The sequence below is a fragment of the Hakea prostrata genome, chromosome 7 (genome assembly GCF_041222555.1).
Source record: "Hakea prostrata isolate BN-2017 chromosome 7, UWA_Hpros_2, whole genome shotgun sequence".
Classification (NCBI taxonomy): domain Eukaryota; kingdom Viridiplantae; phylum Streptophyta; class Magnoliopsida; order Proteales; family Proteaceae; genus Hakea; species Hakea prostrata.
In genome coordinates this window covers 36,802,187-36,821,365 of record NC_142606.1, presented here as the reverse complement: position 1 = coordinate 36,821,365, position 19,179 = coordinate 36,802,187, and the positions used below count along the sequence as shown (strand labels likewise).

At 38.4% G+C, this 19,179-nt stretch overlaps 1 long non-coding RNA gene and 1 other non-coding gene across 2 annotated transcripts; one reads left to right on the top strand and one right to left on the bottom strand.

Moving 5' to 3' along the window:
- The first annotated feature begins 2,683 nt into the window (after window positions 1-2,683).
- LOC149011017 (uncharacterized) lies at window positions 2,684-8,711 on the top strand. Its single transcript, XR_016174585.1, has 3 exons — window positions 2,684-2,894; window positions 7,750-7,883; window positions 8,053-8,711. It is a non-coding gene; the product is annotated as an uncharacterized LOC149011017 (long non-coding RNA).
- A 10,148-nt stretch (window positions 8,712-18,859) lies between these two features.
- On the bottom strand, window positions 18,860-18,931 carry TRNAD-GUC (transfer RNA aspartic acid (anticodon GUC)). The gene has a single exon. It is a non-coding gene; the product is annotated as a tRNA-Asp (tRNA).
- Window positions 18,932-19,179: the final 248 nt, after the last annotated feature.

Here is a 19,179-nt window from a genome sequence, read left to right as displayed (position 1 = left end):
ATGGAGTATGTTCACCCATACTAATTCCTTGTGGCTTAAAATTCTGAAGTCCAAATACTTCCCATGCTCCTCACCTTTTGACTCAAAGGTAATAAAAAAGAAAGGATCTTGGACATGGAACAATATTTCAAGCAAGCTACCACTGCTACCGCATAATGGTTTTGAGCAAAGTAGAAGACGGGAAGGAAAATTCCTTATGGTTTGATCCCTGGGTACCTCAACCGAAGATCATCTGGTAGGGAAGACACACAGAGACTTTGGCTGGTTACGACAATGGTGGAGCAAGTAATCATTTCAGTTCAGTATCAAAACATGGAGTATCTATCTCTTCCTTCTGCCTTATTACACCTTATCCATATCAAAAGATCATTAGGTCTCTACTATTTCCACCAATGGGTTGTTCTCAGTAAAATTAGTTGAGAAAGACCTAGTGACATGGAAACAAAACAATCATTTCACTAGCAATACCCATTAGTGGAAAATTTTCTAGAAACTCCCAATCCACCCAAAATTTAAATCATTCTTTTGGCATCTTTTGAATGCAGGACTTCCAATTAATATTGTTTTAGCCAGATGGAAAGCAATGTCAGTAGAAAGTGGACCGTGTGATCAAAGTGAAGAAACACTTTGGCACCTATTTGTGCCATGCAAATGGACCAAAAGAATCTAGGTTGCAGGCCCACTTGGACTATAAATGGAGAACTTGACTTATAATTCCTTTTTTGACCTTTGCAAATCAATGTCACGATGTCGAGACTGAACAACATAAATAGGAAATGGGTTATTTCTATATTCATAATCACATGTTATTTTGTGTGGAAGGAGGAGAATGTTGCAATATTCACTCTAGATAAACTAAATCCGAATAGAGCTTTACTCTCAATCTCCAAGTGGGTAACATACCTAAAACTCTCTCCCTACGATGGCAGTAGCAAGCAATAGCCTCAACAATGCTCTCATTAGACATTAGTTGACACACCAAATCCCTATATATGTAATAGTTTAAATCCTTACACTCTCCAATTTTGCTATGTGCAGGGGTACTTAACATAGATCTAGGGACTACAACATGAAATGTGGGGGTAATTTTGGGAGGAGACATTAAGTATCTCAACAAACGGTACATCAACAAAGGGGCAAAGATATGTTGAGCAATATGTACACTTGGAGGAGATCTGGTGCACAGAAGAAGACAAACAATATTCATCAACCATCGTACACAAGGAATTGGCTAGTTGATTTTATCCCTATGTTGTTAGGATTAATGCTAAAACTTAAGAATGTTAAACTTTGTTTCTGAAAATCCCCCACACTGTAGAAAACTTTCATGTGGATCACATCTAGGGCATCCATTAGGACTCAACTAAGTATGGACAATGAAGGACTATGTAACTCCTCTAACTAATATATCTCTTTTATTTGTTTATCAATAAAAAATGGAAACTAAGCTAAGCCCATGGTGGATCCATTCTGAGTATAAGCCCAAAAGGAAGATGCAGGAGCTGAAATCCGTCATAATAGAATTGAAAATAGGAAAAAAATTCTAGAGAATAGTGAGGAAGAAGATGAAACCTATCGCTCACCGCTTTTCTCTTTCCTCTCAATTCAATGTCTTCTATTGATATTCACATGCCATCATAAAAGTTAAGGAAGAGACTAAGGGAGAAAAAAAAAAAATCATGAATATGATTAGAACTGGTTGCATCTAGAAGTAGGTCTCTTCCTGAAGCTTTGATGAAAAGTGTTATTGTGGGAGTTGAGGGCCAGTGAGGGGAAAAAAATGCGTGAAATGTTATAGGAAAATGTATCATCATATGTGGCATGTTCATGAATGCCACATGGAGCAATACATCATTGTGAACTGCCACTTGAGGGATGGAAATTGGATCATGGGTTGTTCCATGTAAAAGAGGTTAATGTTTTATTTATTTATTAATTTAATTTAATTTAATTTAATCTATTATTATTTTTTTTTTTTTGGTTAGAAGAAAAGGAGGGTAGGTAAAGTGTGTTATGGTAAATTCACCTTACTCAACTTATTGCCCTATTGTTTACCAATAAAACAAAAAACTTATTGCCCTATTGGTTGCCTGAAGATATATTTGTCAAACCAGGGCTAAGACTGTAAATTCAATAAGTGGAGCTTTAATGAATTAATTTTTTTTTGGTAATACTTTAGGGTCTATTTGGTTACATGAGTCTGTAGATTTCAAATATCTAGAGATTTCAAATTTATAGATTTCAAATTTATGGAGTCATAACTTATAAAATTAAATGTTTGGTTGTGTAATGAAATCTGTGGATTCATCCTAAAAAACTATTTGATCGATGTGATTTTTGTGAATGTGCAAATTTACAACTTTTTTAAAATCTCTGGATTTCACCCCTTACCCATAAATCTAAAAATTCACATTTTTAGTATAAAAAGGTTAATCTCTTGATTTAGTAAATTTATTTATTTTTACAACCAAACGGATATAATTCTCAGATTCATGAATCTAAAGATTTGAAATCTCTAGATTCATGTAACCAAACAGACTTTTAATGAATTAATGTACCTTGTCCTTAATTGCATGAGAGGGGATTGGCTGAGAAGGAATATGTCCACAGGGGCATATCAGGGATTCTATAAAGCAAAACAGGGTTAAAACGTCTCCTCAGTGGAACTTTACCTCCGTTCTACATTTCTACATTTCTCCGTTGAGAAATTTACAAGGTAGGGAGGGGAGAGAATAATGGAGACGGAAGGGTGAGTGGTTCTTGTGGGATTTGGAAGAGATCCTTGAGAGATTGCAAGGGATGTTGAGAATCTATGGATCAAGGGGGGAAAAGGAAGTTGAGAAATTTGATGGATGTCTTGGAAGAAAAGTTCTAGAGGAGATCTCGTTCAAGTGGTAAGTGTTCCTTTCTTAATTGGATTTTGTTTTGCTTAAGTGTTCTTAAAACTTCAAAACTGGAAAATCTGAGAAAATGGATAATGGAGTGGGAATTGGATGGTTTGGTATAATGTTTGATTACTTTTGCTTTGGATTTTCTCGATAAATATTTTACTTCACGGAGCTCGTGCTCTGGATTTGTAATATTGCAATATGTAACAGAGTTATGGAAATTGAGATTTATGCATGCAAAGTTTGGGCTTTTGAATGAATTATATAACATCTTTTGGGGTTTGAGGATGGATCAGTCATGAACGTTAAGTTTAGTAAAACGCACGAGATGCAAGACTGTTATTTATTATTGGAATAATAATGCTCTCACATCAGGTCTGCTTGCTATTAATAATTTCTACCAAGACAACGAGCTCCCCATTTTGCAGAATGGATTCAACTTCAACTTTCTTTATTAGCCATTAAAGTTCTCCCCGAGGTTATGCTTTACTATCATATGTTCTTATATTTCTTTTTGTCCATATAAATTATAGTTTGAAGATACGGCCCTTCAAGCAGAACATCCACAAAGAGATCATCTTGCCTTTCTCTTCTACCGCTCTAGTAATTCAGTAACATTATTAAGGATTTGACCATAAGGCAAAAAACTTTATCAACGAGTTTCATCCCAAGATAAAGAAGTATGGGGGCACACCTTACAAAAATAAGATCCTACAATTCCTCCTTGTTATTGCACTGCTCTCATCTTGATGGAAAAATACCTTTTTTGCCGAGCTAACTCAATTGTTGCAACTAACTATGGCCTACTTTCAATCCATCCACCTCCTTTAGTGGCTAAACTGAGCTCTCCAAACCCACTAGTAAAGTTCAACCTGGGCGTTTTTCTTGCTTTTTCTTCCCATGCTAGCTTGTTTCAAAAGGATTTGGTTTCTGGAACATTCATCATCATGCCCCTTAGGATGATTGTTCTTCTTTGTATTCTTAAAAATCACCCAACTAATATGACACTCGATAACAATGCTTTACACCTTGTAAATAGGTGACCTAATTCTCTTCTTGTGGACTAATATGGTTTTTAGAAAGCTACCTTCCCCCAGAAATCTCATATTATAGGATCCTTTGTAAGTGAAATCTTCTATTTGAACATAAAAGAAAGTGAAGCCAACTACTATCCCCTCTTTGCCTTAATTTTTTTTTTTTTATATATGTAGTATTAAATTGGAGGTAAGGTATCAATTCATTTCCAATTTCATTATTGTATTAACCAAACATTGCTTTTGGTTTTCCAATTGTAGATAACATAGCCTTTATACCTGATTATCTACTTATAATTTTTTTTTAATAAAAGCGTATTTTAGTTCTCTATATAATGTATTCTTTCTCCGTAATTTATCATAAAAAAATTATAGTCATTGAAGAATTCTTGCAATGATGATTCACTGGGTAGCTATTCATATTCATTTCCACCTTTCTTTTTCTATTTTCCTCCATGTTAGTATTAATATCATTTGTGTTGAATTTTTGTTTTGCTTCCTTTTATTGCGTTAGAATATTTTATCAATAGAATTGGTTTATTTTGCCTTTCTTTTCCCATCTGTGTTTGTCATGTTTCTCCTTTTGCCATGGAGATTATATGGTAATATAAAGCCAAATAGCAATGGAGCCTAACCATTCTATTAATTGGCACATTTTGGTTTGTGAAATGTCCTGTAGAAGGATCACATATTTTGCATCATAATTACAAGTTCATCAGCAACATAAAGCTCTAAGGGTAGTTTGTAATGAGTGACGAGAAAGAAGCTATAGAGAATTTGGGTGTCCCTAGGGGATCTGGGTTCCTTCGCCTAAAGCACGGGAGTTGGAGAGGGTGGTGGGTGGAGATTCTGATGGTGGGACTGATATTGCCGGAGGGTTGGAAGGGAAGAAGTCTTATGCTAATGCCGTTGGCAGTCTGAAAATGCCAGAAATAAATTCCTTACCAAGTTTAATGCAGGCTGGATCTTATTGGAGGATCGGAAGAAGTATGAATGGCAGCGAAGTCAATATTGTTTTTCACTAGTTGTGGGGCCTATTTTTGCTTCACTTCCATGGGGAGTTGCAAGAAGTTGCAAGGAAATCCTTGAAGTTAAGTCAGATAGTGATGCTGCATTCGTTAGGTTCATTATTTTTCAATTAAAACCTGAGGGTGATATGGCGGAGGTTTGGCATTGAGGATGGTGGAAGGTCGGATCTCAAATCATTCGATTCCAGAGATGGCGTTCACATTTCAATATTCATTCCCCCCCAACCATTGTCAAAGCTAGTTTGGGTTTGATTTTCCTGAATTGCAGCCTTGAATACTTTCATGAAAAAGTTCTTCTGTCTATTTCAAAGACGATGGGCTGACCAGTATCCTTGGACAGAAGAACTCAACTTGGATCTGTAGGTCACTATGCTCGAATCTTAGTGGAACTAGAAGGTGGTGCTAAGCGTGTGGAGGAGGTGTTAATAGAATGAGTTGAACCTAACTTTTCTTGTGTCTTCAATTTTCTTTACATGGTGTTCTACAAAGATGGGATTAAAAAGTGTTCATTGTGTAATCGTGAGGGAAAATTAAACTCAACAATGCGAAGGGAAGTCAAAATTACCAAGTGACATGTTAGATCATGTGGCCATGGCAGGAACCTACACTCCTAGCATTGATGAGATGCTAGGTTTGGTGGTAGGTGAGAAGGAGAATTCGGAGACTTCTAGTGACACTGAAACTCTTAGTGCCATAAAGAGGAGTCCTCTGCATACGAAAAGTGCTCTGGTGCCACCACCTAATGGGATTCTACACCTGAAGAAGATTGAAGTGGTAACCAATGTTCAGAGTCCTATTGAGATGAGGGTAGACTCTCCAATTCAAATTCAAAGTCTTGAAGTGCCACACGAGGACTCTCAAATTCAAATTCAATTTCTCCACGAAATTGATGAGGTGGAAAACTCGAATGTGGACGATGTGGCTAGACTCAAACTTGTGAAGGGGTAGGACTCTCTGGCGCACTCAGTCTTTGCGGATGTGGGGCCAGTCTCAAGACCATAGGATTCTTTGGATGTAATCACACAGAACTAATGGTCTAAAGAGATCGTGGTGGATGAGGAAGCACCAGAACTGCGGGCTGTGGCTCTCTCCCCCTGCCAGAGATGTAAGGAGACAATGCTCAAGCTGAGGTAGGATCTGTCCATCACAAACGCGGTCGACCAAAGAAGAGTGCGAAGATCAAAACTGGGGGGGTGGGGGGGGGGGGACACAGGGATCTTGTTGCAAAAAGGGATGCACATTGACAACTAACAAAGGTGTTTAGTTGACAAGAACAATGAAAAAGAAATAAAAGAAACTATAACATTTCACTATTTATAGCTACGCTAAAACATTACTGCCTCTAAATTTTCTAGCACATTAAGATCTATGGAAGATATTTTATATAAGTAGTCTTTTTAGGATAATAAATATGACATTGTATATGACAAGTATATAAGAAATAATAGTACGACCTCTGTTCTGATGGTTGTAGATTATTACCATCGTAGTTTGAGGAATAGTATCGGACTGATCAATTTTTATTGATATCAATTAATGTTCATTTTTCTGCCAAAAAGATTAATGTGCTTTTTTAGTCTTGGTAGATCATTGATAAGTGGGTTGATAGGGATCAGAAGTATAGAAAGATAAACAAATCGAGTTTAGAATGAAAGGGATAAAATCTATTCAATCTGAAACAAGCTAGATTGGTTGATTGGATCAATACTGAATCAAATTACTATCGGATCTGTATTGACAGAAACAATATGAATTGCTAAATCTTTGCTTACCATCATGACATGTTACTATTAGCAGAAAGTAGAAACAAACTTCTTTAAATTTTCTGTACAACAATTTTAGTAAGAGTTTTAGAGGCGGAAAAAGAACACCGCCGATAAAATTCATAACCAGAAGGTAATAGAGTGTGGCTTCTACCATTTTCAGTCACTTAGGAGTCTCATTTCTAAACCTGAACCATTGGAAGGAAGATATTCTCGGTTATTCAAGGCAAGTTCACACTCACATCTATCCATGTTACCCAACAAATTGAGACTTCTTGTATTGTTTATACTTAGACAAGAAATTTTCTCAAAACTTTGGTACATCTTTGTAAGAAAATTCAATAGGAGAATTGACTAAGAATTTTTGACAAAATTTTAAATCAAGAAAAATTTCAAGATGTATCATATTACCAAAGTTACTTGAGCCTTGATAATCAAAGCTGAAAATTGGTTGGACACTATAATTTTTTTTTCCCATGTTCAATCCAAGATGGCTCATTATTATAAAACAGGCCTAAAATCCAGGATGATGCACCTGGGTTACCTTAAGGGTCTCGATCTCTGATCTGACTGAAATTTGACACATCACTCTGAAACGAGTTTGCGAGCAAGACATACAGCTCTGCAGTGACCGACATAATTTTTTCACGTTCGAATGTCATTTTGAGGGGTTTTGGGTCATTTTTCTGTTTTAAGTAGCATTTTTTCAATTTTGCTATTTTTTCGTTTTAGCTCAGTTTCAGGGTTACTTGGAGGCCTATAAAACAGTGTTTTGTGCTTCTTTTGTGGGCAGTTGAATATCTTTCTTCTTGTTAAGCAGTTCTGAGGGAAAGTTTCTCTGCTATCAATCCAATCTTCTATTCAGCCTCATTTCTTTATCGTTTGGCATCTTAGGATTTGCTCATGAACATCATGATGTTATTAATATGAAATGAACCTCAGTGTGGTGTACAATGAGCACATTCTGTTTCTTTTATTTTGTGTACTACTTTGATGAAGAAAAATTTTTCTCACTCTCATATATATGTTTGTTCAGGAACTTATTTCAAGAATGCAACAATCCAGGCAAAAGCGGTCTTGGAAGAGAGAGCAAGGATTGTTGTTTCCAAGTGGTTAAGAAGCAGAAACAAATTTACAAGAAGCTGCATTATCAGATCAACGATTTACCAGGTGTGTTAGAAGAGTTTCACTCCCTTGATTATGTGGTGTGGCTTATTAGTTTTGAGAGGAGATGGTTACTTTGTGTTTAAACTTATTGCTTTGCTTGCCACTACAACAATTAAGGGCTTTTGCTACATAATATTAAGCCCCTAACCTTAGTACACAAAATTTTAATCAGGCAAGCGGGTGTTGGATTTCAACTGTGGAAGACCAAAGAAGAGAAAGAAACCAGCAGTCTTCACTCAATGACCAGGATAGATCAGAGATCCTCATCATTCCAGAAATACTACAAGTATAGCTCAATCGTTGTTGAGTAAGTGCAGAGGCCAGAGATCCTGCACACCACAGCAAAAACCAGGAGGAAGAAAGCACAGGGCAAAAGTCATTGTAGAATAAGGGAAACCCGAAAGGACTCAAAGCAGGCAAATGACAAACAAATCGAACCTGCCTGTGAAGAGCAAGTATGTGAGGAAAAGAAGAGACCCGTCACCGAATTGCGCCATTAAATCATGCAAGCGGGTGTTAGATTTCAACTTGGAAGACCAAAGAAGAGAAAGAAAACCAGCAGACTTCACTCAATGACCAGGATAGATCATAGATCCTGTCATTCCAGAAATACTATAACTAAATGTAAATGTACAAAGAACCAGATTCATTTCCACTTAGGCAATGTACATGTTATTAGCTGTAGTTGACAGTTGCATCAAGTATGGTCACCATATATTGTGTTTTTCATATTAGTAAACTCATATATGGTATCCTTTTTATGTATTCTAAAGGAACATCAGAAATAGATTTTGGTAAGTTAGCACAGTTCTAGGAGTTAGCTGTTGGACTAGCCATTGATATATTTATATTCTTTTTTTTTTTTTTTGGTTGAATGATGTATTTATATTCATTCCATTGTTAGTTGTAAGTGTTCCATTATTCCATTCACAGAAATGTCAACATGGTATCAGCCTAGTCCATTCTCACGCTTCATCTCCTCAAATGCCGAGTGACACCAACCATCCTTTTTGCAATTTGCAATGGTTCCAAAGGCAACATCGAACACTGCAATTTTTGAGATATGGATTACCATTCTAGTTCACACCCGTCTTGGCCTTCATGGGTAAATTGATCGTCATTATCCTAATCAGGGGCGGAGCCGGGATTGAACATTGGGGGGGGCGAAGAGGGGCAAATGTGGGACCCCGAGGTCCCACTCAAATTAGGTAAAAATAGAAAACGGAGTGGAGAGAGAAAGAATAAGGAAAGAGAGAGGAACCGAGGGAGAAGAAGGAAAATCCAAGTTGCTAACACCAAAGTGAGACGGGAGAAAAAAAGAGAAAAAGGAAAAAGAGGAGACAAGAGAAAAATAGAAAGAAAAAGAGAGAAAAAAGGAGAAACTCGGATCGTGAGTTAGTTAAAGAATTTAACATTCCAAAATAGGGAAAGATAACCAAGATAAAGATTATGAATGACAAGACCCATCATCTTTATCTCAATATTTTAATTTTTGGAGGGGGGCCAAATAGTGGTATTGCACATTTAAAGATAGCAGAACTACATGGACAACAAAATCGGGGGGTGGCGCTCGGCCTGTTGTTGTGATCCAATCACGTTATATGACCACGGCAGCAAACACAACAGCATATGTGGTTGTCTCTGTTCCTCCTACAACTACAACTGAACAAATCAAGCAGTTGCTTTCTCTGCTTCCAACTGGTAATGCACACCACCTATTAGCTAATTTCGAAGGTACTTCTCGTTGCCTTATTCCTCATTTTGGATAATTGATATGGTTACAACAGACAATATGATATTAGAATCTAAATTATTTTCATCTTATACCCCATCTAAACCTCATTCTTTTATTGGTCTACCTAATGGATCTAGTGGCAATTACAAATGTTGGAACTGTTCCTTTATTTTCAATTATTACATTATCCAATGTCATACATATCCCATCATTTCAATACAATTTGTTCTCCGTTAGAAAACTACTAAACTCACTACCCAATCTAATTATCATTATTTTTCATAGTGATTGTTGTCTTTTTCAGGACCAATAAACAAAGACGACTTTTGCGACAAGTAAAAGGCATAGTAGTCTCTATTTTTCAAAAAGATTGATCCCTTCCCATAGCTTCTACAACTCCTTCTGGTTCCCATTGCGATCTTTGGCACTCATGCCTTGGTCATCTTACTTTGTCCATTTTCCCTAAATTTATGAATTTGGATGGTGATATTTGTTTTCCTATTAAATGCACTTGCACTGTGTGCCCACTAGCAAATGAAACCTGCATACCATTTTCCTCTAGTATGATATCTACTAAATTATGTTTTGAATTGGTGCATCTAGACATTTGGGGTGCTTATAATACATTTAGTGTTTAATTTTTTTTTTTTAATAATTCCTTCAATTTTCACTTTTTATATTTTTTTTTCAGTTTTTTTCTCTTATCACATGTGGAATATCACTATTTGCCCCCCCCCTCAATATTGACAACAAATTTTGAAGGTAAAAATAATGGGTATAAATGTCATCCCTAGTTAAAAACTAACTTCTCAATCCCTATTTATTCTCCCCTCTTCACTCTCACATCTTTTCTTTCTATTTATTCTATTATCTTTATTATAAACGGTGGGTTAAAGGAAATTATTGAAAAAAAATCTTATTAAATATTCAAAATGTCATTTTTAATTAGAAACTAACTCCTCATTTCCTATTTATTCTCTCATCTCTCCTCTCTCCTCTTTTCTGCTTATTTATCCTCTTTCTTTTCTTTCTTTCTATTTATTTTTCCCTTTCTACAAGCGTGGTTAAGGAAAATTTGAGAAAAAATCTTCTCCATAATTATGTACTCTTTCTCTTTCTCAATTTATTTATTGTTTTTTTTTTCAATTTTTTTTTTTGTTATTCATAATTTGATTTTATATTATTTGTTTCTTTATTTCTTCTGCAATTTTTATTATTTGATTTTATCTTGTAAATAAAATGTCTACAGTTAATAAGGTAACTGAACTACCATTGGTTTGCATCTCTTACCTAAAAATATTGGAAAAATTACGTGATTAGCTGCTTTTAGGTTTTCCTTTACAAAAATAGACATTCAATGTTTCACTTTACAAAACTTGTTAAAACTGAGTTTGCATTTACAAAACTAGCCAAAATAGTGTTTTTTCACCTCTTTGGACATTTTTACCCATAAAATTGACCATACCGGCATAGGGTTGAAAATGTCCAAAGGATATGAAAAATAATGATTTTACCCTTTTGGACAAAATAGTGATTTTTCCGCTCGATGTGATGAGTTTTAGGGATAAAAATTGTCCTAAAAGGTGAAAAATCAAAATTTTGGCTAGTTTTGTAAATTCAAACTCAATTTTGGCTAATTTTGTAAAGTGAAACAATGAGTGACTATTTTTTAAGGGGAAACCTAAAAGCAACTAATCACGTAATTTTCCCAAAAAAAATTGGTTTTTATCTGATTTTTAGGGTTGAAATCATGTGTATTTTTTTTGTATTGATGTTTTTTTTTCTCGCTAGATCATTATATTAAGCGAAGAAGAAATATTAAAAATACATCAATTAATACCGTATAAGGAACCAACCTCCCTTACCCGCAACAACTGTCGCCCCCAATACACCCTTCCTCACTGGTTCCTGCTCAGATTAGAAAACCACTAACTTATAAAATGAAATCTAGGACGTCTAGAGGCATCTACATCAAGTTCATTAAGGATTGAAGTTGACCAAGGAATGTTAATATCAGAAGTTCCTGTCCTAGCTGCCGAATTTGCCAAAAAATTTGCCACTGTATTAGTTTCACGATAGCAATGTGAAATCTTTCAATCCATAGTCAACAAATATTTTTGTAACTCTCTTCACATATGAAAGATATACCAAGGTATTTTCTTCTGCTGTATTAAAGTCACCATAGCTTTTGAATCACTTTCTACCCAAAGCTTTTTAATTTGTAAATGCCTTGCCCAACGTAATCCGTGAATGAAAGTTTCCAATTCAGCCTCAAAGTAGGTTTTAACATCTAAAAAAATATTGAAATTGAAAACCACCATAGCAACTTCATTTCAAAATACTCCTCCACCGCCAGACCTTCCTGGATTGCCTAAAGAAGACCCATCAATATTTAGTTTAACCCAACCTACAGCAGGAGGACACCAAAATTTTTTTTGTGGAGGAGCAACACTAAAGACAGAGAAGTGAAGGCCCGCCCAAAGGAGACCCACCCGACCCCCCCCAAACCGGCCACCAAGAAGAAGCCACCAAGCGAGCGCCGCCCCGCGCCGCAACGCACCCCACCCGGAAGGCGGCCCGCCGCCCCGTCCGGGCTCCCGGTCACGGCCCGGCCACTGAAAACCAACAAAACTTGTCTGGTTCGTCTCCAAAACTCCCATCCAGTTGTTCTCATTTTCTACGATAGAGATCCCATGCCGATCGAAAACTAAACTCTCCCCCCCCACCGAACCTTGCCAATGACAAACATCAACAAAACCAGCACAAGAAACATGATATAACATAATAAGAGAGATTACCTCTAGAAATTTGGCATTGTCCACTGACGGAGATCTCTACTCCCCTTGCTGTAAACAATCTGCAACAGTCAATTTCAAATGACCCTCTAGATCTAGAGGAATATCAACATAGTCTGCAATGTTAAAATTCCCCAACCATCTGTCAAACTAGAAATTTATATTCTGACCATCTCCAACTGACCACCGTTCATTAGCTTGAACAAAACCCCAAACTTTCCTCAATCCCAACATCAAAGATGACTGTTGCCCATAAATCTTTAAATTTCCCCTTTTGTCCACCATCTTCCCCTTTAAAAATGACCAAAACCAGAGTGTTTATGTTTAATTGTCCAAGCCAACTTGCATAAGGAAACAAAATTGACATCTCTTAATCTCCGAATACCCAAACCACCCTCACATTTTGGAGTACATAATTTTGCCCCAAGACACTGTAACCTTCTTCACAGCCTTTATACTCCCTGTCCAAATGAAGTTACGCATCCAAGCCTTTGCTTGAGAAATTATAGAGCTAGGCCACCAATACACTGAAAAATTATGAATCGGCATGCTAGAAATAACTGAACGTACCAACTCCACTCTACCTGCCAAAGATAACAGCTTTCCACACCACCCTTGTAGCCGATTCTTAATCTTGTCTAAAACTGACGACAATCTGACATGAGTAACTCTTCCTTTAAAAATATCTATCCCCAAATATAGAGTAGGAAAGAGAGCAATTGGGATATTTAATATGTCAACAATTTTTTGTTTTCGACTAGGAGGCACACATCCAAGAAAAAGCTTACTCTTCTCCAAACTAATATGTTGACCCGGAAATTCTTCATACTTCGATAAGAAAATTTCCAAAGCTTTAACATAACATAAAGAAGCATTTGAAAAAATAAAAAAAACATCAACAAAAACCGGGACGGGGAACGACCCCCCCCCCCCCCGGGCCACCCCCGCCCCCCCCCCCCCCCCCACCAAAAAACAAAGGCCCGCCCCCCCCCCCCGCCGCCCAGAAAAAAAAAAAAAAAAGAAAGGGGGGGCCGGGGCCCCCCGCCCCCCCCCCCCCCCCCCCCCCCCACCCCCCCCCCCCCCCCCCCCCCAACCAGCGAGGACCCCCGCCGCCCCCCCCCCCCCCCCCCCCCCCCCCCCCCCCGAGGGGGGGCTCAAACAGTCCGACCCTCAACACCCGTCGAGACGGAGAAACCGACTCGCTCCTAGCGAACCGGATCGGAAGATGGCTTCTTGAAGAAGAAAGATTATTCGGCTGCAAGCGTGCCCTAATCTTACTTATGGATTAGGGTAATCACCTGATGAAGAGACTCAAGCGACGGCTGCGGATGATCATCATCAAAGGGATAACTATCGCATAACCTAACGGTTATCTCAGGAGTCCTCTACTAGCCCAAACTAGTAAAAGTCTATCGCTCAACGGATCTTACTAATGAGATCCAACGACTACCGAAGAAGGCTCGAGTGCATCCAATGAAGGAGATTCGAAGGTACACTCTATATAAACCTCACTACTATACAAGGTGAGGGACGGATCAATCGATCAAGGAGAATACTATCCGAGACTCGGGTTCGGATACATGCGATAGACCTAAACTATCGGCGTCCGCTATCTAGATCACCTTTCCGTTTCTTCATTCATTAGCTCGTGCTTCTAGCGAGCCGTTTGTGAGGGGGGGGGGGGGGCCCCCGGCCGGGGGGGGGGGGCCCGGGGGGGGGGGGGGGGGGGGGGGGGGGGGGGGGAGAAAAAAGTATCATAAGCCTTCATAATATCAATCTTAATTCCCATTCCTCCCCCTCTAACAAAAGAATGTAAAATATTTGTAAGTTCAGAAGCGACAACAATATTTTCAGAAATCATCTTACCTTTCTGGAAAGCTCCTTGCTCCTCAGAAATAAGCTTATGCAAAAGAGGACTCAGCCGAGAAGCCATTATTTTTCACAATGCTTTGCAAAAAAAATTCCCTATACATAGAGGCTGAAATTTGTCCAGTGTAGCTGCATTCTCCACCTTGGGAACTAAAGTGAGGAAACAATTATTTACCCTTTTTGGAAGTTTTCCTTTTTGAAAGAAGGATCAAACTCCAGCCCCAAAATCGGCTGAAACAATATCCCAACATTTGCGGAAAAAACTTCCCGAAAAACCATCTGGTCCTGGAGAATTGTCAGGATCTAGGTCCCATACCACTCATTTGATCTCCTCATTAAAGGGCAAACCTTCAAGTAATAAACAATCATCATCCATCAGTACTTTTGGAATCACAAACAACAACTCTGGGTGTCCCAAGTAGGAACCAGTTTTATGATAGTTTTCAAAGTAAGTCACCACATAATCCTACAGTTCAACCAAACTTGATGTTCAAGTGTCATCCATTCTTTGCAAAGATTTAACAGAGTTTTTATTCCTTCTAAGTTTAGTAAAGAGATGGAAAAATTTTGAATTCCTATCTCCCTCCTTCAACCACCTAACCTTTGCTTTCTGTCGAAGAAGAGAATCCAGACGATCCATTGCTTGTACAAGTTTTGACTTCAAGGAAGCCTCTTGATCAAAATCTGTCATATCAAGTTGATCAATATTAGTTTGAAAGGATGCTAGATCTTTCTCCGCTTGCTGTACTTCAATAAAAAGATTAGGAAATGTCATTTTTGCCCAAGCTTTAAGACGCTGCTTAACATTCTTCAATCTCTGTGCTAGTACAAAAATGGGATCACCAACAATCGGTTCCACCCAAGCCAAACGAACCACCTCCAAAAAAGAATCGTCAGTCATCCAAAAATTATTGAACCTGAAAGGAGAGTTTACTGGTTTGACACCTCTGTCAACAAAGACACAAATCGGAGAGTGATCAGACGAGTGTGTCGGAAGAGTGATCTGTTTAGAATCACCAAACAACTCTAACCATTTGGCATTGAAGAAACTTCTATCAAGGACCGAACAAACATTACCAACTTTGCGTTGGTTTGACCATGTAAATTTCCTACCCGAAGATGGAACTTCAAAAAGGTCACAAGCATCAATGGTAGCCTGAAAATCAGTTGTTGCACTCAGCTGGAATCTACTTGAACCCCTCCTTCCAGACACCCGTAACACTGCATTAAAGTCCCCCATAACAAAAAATGGTAAGCTGGACAAAGGGAGAGCAATAAGATCCTCCCAAAGCCGTCTGCGATCAAATCTATCACAACAAGCATGAACCACTGATAGACCAAATTGCACACCTTGCCACTTGAATTGAAGAGAGAGTTGTTGGTCAGATGAAGAGAGAACATAGGGCCGCTGCAACTCTCTCTTCCAAAAGACCCAAAGATTCGAAACTTTCTCCGGCCGAAAATTATACACAAAATTAGAAGAATATCCCAATATATTAATAAAGAGAATTGGGCACTTACTAACATCCACTTTTGGTTCAGCAACACAAAAAATGTCTGCTTGATGAGTCATTAACAACATTTTAAGGGCCCTCCTACCAGACGCATTACCAATGCCCCGAATATTCCAAAAGAAAAGCTTCATATCAACAGTTACAAAGTAGCACTTTCCTCTCCCAATGAGAGGCTCTTATTTACTATAGAGACTTTCCCTAAAGCAGCATCTACCTTCTTGAATTCCTCTGCCAACAAACCCTTTTTACTTGTAGCCACTTTCTTCACTGCATGAGCCTTCTTAGGATGACCAGGCTTCCGACGAGGAGAGCCTTCATCCCTCATTGAGATAGAAGACGAAGGAGGAGGAACAACTTCCAATTGCAGCATTCCATCATTTTCAAATATGGCCGAACTCTGCTGGGCCCCACTAGAGTCCAACGCATTCTCCCTAGTTGCCACGTCAGCCCCTTTCTCTCTAAAGTACCCTCCTTCCTTGGTCAAACCTCTTAGTGCATTTACAGCATTGGGTCCCACCAATGAATCCCCCAAATTAAAGTTTTCAAGTAGAATAGAACTCTTACCCACAGCATGAAGTGTTTGAAATTCAAAATGCTTGGTCGAAACACACCCTTCATTCTTATCATTGGGTCCCACAAATGAATCCCCCAAAGTAGGGTTTTCAATTTGAATAGAAGTTTTACCCGCAACATGATCATTTTGAAATTCAAAATGCTTGGCCGAATCACACTCTTCATTCTTATCATTAGGTCCCACCAATGAATCCCCCAACGTAAGGTTTTCAATTTGAATAGAAGTCTTACCCAAAAGATGGACATTTTGAAATTCAAAATGCTTGGCTGAATCACAATCGTCAATCTTATCTTCGGGTCCCACTAGTACTCTCCAAAGGAGAGTCACCAATAAACTTAGAACACTTATCTACATCTAAGGATTTTTGAAATTCAAAATTTGTGGCTGAACCAATAACCACACCATTTTGAAAATCAAAACCATCAACCAAATGAAGGTTTCCATGAAATTTAGAACTCTTATCCGCATCAAGGATTTTTTGAAGTTCAAAAGGGTCGCTCTCTTGGGTAGGAGTCGAAGAAGAATGATTCGAAGAAGAGTCCTTACCCAAAACCAACACCTCATTATTAGAAACCCCTTGATTTAAAAAAGAATTAACTAAATTCTCATTGGCCGACGGAGAGTCCACCAACCCATGCCTCCACTAAAGCCGCATGAACCACTTGAGAGGACGAATTACTCTCACCCTCAAAATCCAGCATCTTTGCAATCCTAATAGAATTAGGACCTTCATTCAGAACCGCATCTTCATGCGCCAAGTGTTGAGGAACAAACTTCTCTTTAGCCAAAGGAATATTAACATTGCAATTTTTGCCCAAATGACCTTCTCGATTGCATCGAAAACATCTTTGAATTCCATCCTCATAGATCACCTTTTGAATGAAGCTGATAACACGTGTAGAACCAGGTTCAAGGCGCTCTATTTGAACTTTAGACACTCACTCAACTTCCAATTCTAATTCCACCAGAATTCTTGCGTAATGTCCCACAGAACCAAGATGAGTACGACGGTCTAAAGAAATAGGACGACCTACCGTCTTAGCAATAGAAAGTAATACCTTGGCATGCCAGTATTCAAGAGGAAGATAAAGGAAACAAATCCAAACCAGTTTGGCAGACGGTTGAGGAGCATGAATGTTAAAATATGGACGCCAACGTTGGAATCGAATCAGTTGATTGCCAATATTCTAGACACCTCTTCTCCAAACTTCTACCAAATCTTCCTCACATCTAAATTGAAAAATCACGAAACCCTTTCCCAAGGAATGAAAAGAAACTCTTTGTTTTAGTTTCCATGATTTAGAAGCCAAATCATGTAAAGCATCCATTGTTGTTCTAACGAAAGTTTGCCCTCCCAATCAAGGAGAAACGAAATTGAGTATGCTGCAACTCGTACTCAGATTGAGGAATAACAATACGCCGATAAGATCCAGCCTGCATAGGGGATGGGAGGAAATCAATCTCAACAATAGAAAGTAATACCTTGGCATGCCAGTATTCAAGAGGAAGATCAGGGAAACGAATCCAAACCAGTTTGGCAGAAGGTTGAGGAGCATGAATGTTAAAATCCGGACGCCAACGTTGGAATCGAATAAGTTGATTGCCAATATTCCAGACACCTCTTCTCCAAACTTTTACCAAATCTTCCTCACATCTAAATTGAAAAATCATGAAACCCTTTCCCAAGGAATGAAAAGAAACTCCTTGTTTCAGTTTCCATGATTTAGAAGCCAAATCATGTAAAGCATCCATTGTTGAGTACTCGCAAGCTCGTGCGGGGTCACCTTTGAATTGAGGAATAACAATACGCCGATAAGATCCGGCTTCCATAGCATAGGGGATCATGGGAGGAAATCAATCTCAACAATAGAAAGTAATACCTTGGCATGCCAGTATTCAAGAGGAAGATAAAGGAAACGAATCCAAACCAGTTTGGCAGACGGTTGAGGAGCATGAATGTTAAAATCCGGACGCCAACGTTGGAATCGAATAAGTTGATTGCCAATATTCTAGACACCTCTTCTCCAAACTTTTACCAAATCTTCCTCACATCTAAATTGAAAAATCACGAAACCCTTTCCCAAGGAATGAAAAGAAACTCCTTGTTTCAGTTTCCATGATTTAGAAGCCAAATCATGTAAAGCATCCATTGTTGAGTACGCTGCAACTCGTACTCAGATTGAGGAATAACAATACGCCAATAAGATCCAGCCTGCATAGGGGATGGGAGGAAATCAATCTCAGAGTCCTTGGCATGCTAATTCAAGAGGAAGATCCCTACCACCCCTGAGAGCTCCCACCGTTTTACTCTCCTCCATCTCTGTCTCAGATTGTCATATTCCCCTCTTCGTCCGACATTCCCAACTACATAAAAAATCTCAAGTAAACTATGGCCCCGGCCAAAATTTTTTAGTTCTTATAGTATTCTATACGTTTGCGTCATCTCGTGGCATGTCGTTGTTTTGCTTGCTGGGGCAAAATATAATTGTTTTCGCCGTTGCCGGGGATCGAACCCGGGTCACCCGCGTGACAGGCGGGAATACTTACCACTATACTACAACGACTTGATACTTTAATTTACCTATATCTTGTTAAAAAAAATATATAATTATCAATAATTTACCTATTTTTGTCAAATATGTATGGGCCTCACAAAATATATGTGGACCTATTCCTTAATATAATAAAATAATTTATAGGTGGGACCCCAATTGGTCTTTTAAGGGCCTTACACAATGCATGTGGCAAAAAAAACATTGGTGCTTCCCCAATCTAGATTTCCATTCTTTGCCCCCCCCCCCAATATTGAATC